The 3,123-nt window shown below is 38.2% G+C and overlaps 1 long non-coding RNA gene across 5 annotated transcripts in view; it reads right to left on the bottom strand.

Moving 5' to 3' along the window:
• The window catches only part of LOC110259242 (uncharacterized), a 42,681-nt gene that overhangs the window by 6,677 nt on the left and 32,881 nt on the right, over window positions 1-3,123 (bottom strand). The gene's annotated exons all lie outside the window — the stretch shown is intronic.

Here is a 3,123-nt window from a genome sequence, read left to right as displayed (position 1 = left end):
CTAAGAAATCAAGAAGCACAGAAATGACAACTGGCAAGAAGCAGAAAAGAGAGAAAGGAAATGCCAGGGAATTATCAATAATGAATGGCATTGGTTTATCCAATCTGCTTCCTAATGAAATGTTTGATATCCCATCATGAGAAAGACCAGACAGCATCTATTGTGCATCACCCAAAGGCTGGCTGCCAGTCTATAAAATCTGATGTTTTGTGTCAGAGAAAGTCCCACAAGTTCTCGTTGGTCTTTGATGCTACCACCAGCAGTTGTGAATCAGCAGACGCTCTGTGACACAGAGTAGAGTGAGGTGCCTTTTAGTGGAGAGGTATAGCAAGCACAGGTATAGAAAACTATGGTGATAATGTTGGGCAAGTTTCCTTTTCATCTGACACAGAGTTGCAGAGTCATTCTTCAAAAAGCTCATTAATGTTTCCAAATTGTCCTCATTTTTCAACAGGATTATCAGTGAGCATGTTTCATTTACTCTGTACTATGTAGTATTTCTCAAAAGGACTTTTATAAAAAGACAAATGGAAGTCAGAGAACTAGTGACTTTTGAAATCAAGTGAGGAAATGATATATGGAAAATCCTCTCTCCTAACTGTAATATTAGAGCTTCTTCCTGGACATGGACACAGACTACCCACTAACAAAGGCCCTGTCAACCATACCTTTCAAAGCTATGAAGCTATATATAATTGTTGAAAATCATGTTATATAAGACATGATTCTATTAATTATCTGGAAATAGTATCATAGGATCTAGCCAAAGGCTATCCTCCTAAACAAGCATAGTACATAAAACAAGTGGTGCTGTTAATAGGAGAGAAGGTGATTTGTATAATGACATGGCAGGGAAATCTCTGCTGAAAGAGTCCTCCATTGGTACCTTCCCGAAGCAGTTATTGACTCATTATTCTTTTCAGAGTTATTATAACATCACTGAGTAGAATACGGTCTTATGGTGGACCTGAGAATAGGCAATGTGTGAAAACTAGAGACCTAGACAATGTAGCCACTCACAGAATTTAGTAAAATTGTGTTTTGTTTTTTGCCATCTCATGGACACATCACCCTTCTTTTCAAAAAACTCAAGGAGACATTAGTTGAGCCCTGTTCCCCAGAATCTAATTTCTCCAGAGCCCATGAGCTGCTGTTGATCACAAGACAGAGACTCAGTAGCTTAGTCCCCATAAGCCATGGTCTGTATAGCATGTTCTATAGGAGCTGAAAACTCTCATACAAGGATATCTCAACTGATATTTGTCATTTAGCTGCTATTTGTCATTTATCAAGGTGCTTTACTTCCTAGATACTATTCTGTTTTAGTTAACCTATGGCAAAGACAAATAAAACACAACATCCCTCTGGGCAAGATAGACAGGCCATAACAAAAGTATGACTTAATGCCAATATCTATTCCTTATTCTGGTCTTTGGTCAAAGGAATGTACATCTTTCAATGTTAAATCCCTGAGGGATTGCTTGTACCTAATAACTGGTCCATGTGAAATTACCTTTGCTCTTTGCTTACTCTGTGCCTCAATTTCAGACATTTCTGAAGGACTCTTCCATCTCCACATACTCCTATATACTTCCTGGGGACTCTGTTGCAACAATAATGGTTCAGTAAGGAGTTCTCATTGTGGTGCAGTGCAAATGAATCTGACTAGGAACCATGAGGTTGTGGGTTCAATCTCTGGCCTCGCTCAGTGGGTTAAGGATCCCAAAACACCAGATGCAAAACAAAGACTAATCTGTTTATTTACCTTCATTGAAGCATCCCAACTTTGTTGGGGGTCCCCAAGAACATATTTGAGTTTAATGATTTACTAGAAGGAGTCATAGAACTCAAAAAAAAAAAAAAAAGTTAAACTCAAGGTTATGGTTTATTCCAGTGAAAAGAAACATTAAAATTAGAAAAGGAAAGGCATTCCTGCTATGGTGCAACAGGATCAGTGGCATCTTGGGAGCACTGAGACGTAGGTTCAATCCCCGACCCGGCACAATGGGTTAAGTATCCAGGATTGCCCTAGCTGTGGCTCAGGTCACAACTGTAGTTCAGATCTGATCCCTGTCCCAGGAATTCCATATGCCACAGGGCGGCTAAAAAAGACAAAAAGTAGAAAATAAAAAAATCAGAAAAGGAAAAAGGCATTGGGTGGAGTCCAGAAGAAACCAGGCACTAGCTTACTGTTGTCCACTCCTGTTTGAAATTATACAGACTGCTTCATTCTAACAGCAATACCTGTGTGATGTGTGACAAGATGCCTGGGCCTGAGTTACAATGCCCCTAATGGAAGTTTGTAAACTTCTGCATTCTTATCCATGGCTGCTTATCAGATGACATAAACACATCTTAGGTAAGGCAGTGTTTTGCTATACATGTAACAACCACTGAAACAACCTGCAATTTCTCTATACATATAATTTTTCCATGCTCATGTCATCAGCCAGATTCAACACAAATAAACTTTGTAAAATACCTTTCTTTTTATTGAGAGGATTTGTAAAGCACACATTTAATCTCTTTAAGGGACTTTTGTGTGACTGAATACTATACTGTGGCAGTACTTTGATCCTTGTAAGGTCTTATCAAATGATTTTACACTCACATCTCCACTTGATGTGTGAAAATCTTCTCTGATAGTAGCCTGGATTTGGCCTTTCCTGAGAATCCAATGCTAGTTTTAACTCACTTGTTATCTAGAAAGGACATTTAAAACCATCATGTCCCAGTTCTTCTTACTTTATTAGCTCTTCTCTTAATTCATCTTTCTCTCAATTTTCTAAAATCAGCAAGAGAAATAAAGGCATTGTCAACATTTTGCATGATAATTTTCTTAGCTATATCACCTAGTTTATTAAGCCCATTTTCCACTTTACACATATTAGTAAGCATCGTGTTGCTAAACTTTCTGCCACTATATAATATGTATCCTCATTTCTCCAGGCTCCAATGAGCTTTTTCTCATTTTTCCTTAGGAATTCAGTGGCAGCCAATTCAAAGTAAAAATTCCATTAATTCTGGGAGTGACATTAGCAAGATGACAGAATGAAAAGCCCTAAACCTTCCTTTGCCATAAATTTTACAACAGTAAAACACCTCTGTGAGAAATCCAGAAAC

Source organism: Sus scrofa, chromosome 2 (assembly GCF_054392235.1).
Source record: "Sus scrofa isolate SSC_HxYL_T2T_F1_AM1 chromosome 2, Sscrofa_HxYL_maternal_Yorkshire_Landrace_v2.0, whole genome shotgun sequence".
Classification (NCBI taxonomy): Eukaryota; Metazoa; Chordata; class Mammalia; order Artiodactyla; family Suidae; genus Sus; species Sus scrofa.
This window is presented reverse-complemented; position numbering and strand designations above follow the sequence as displayed.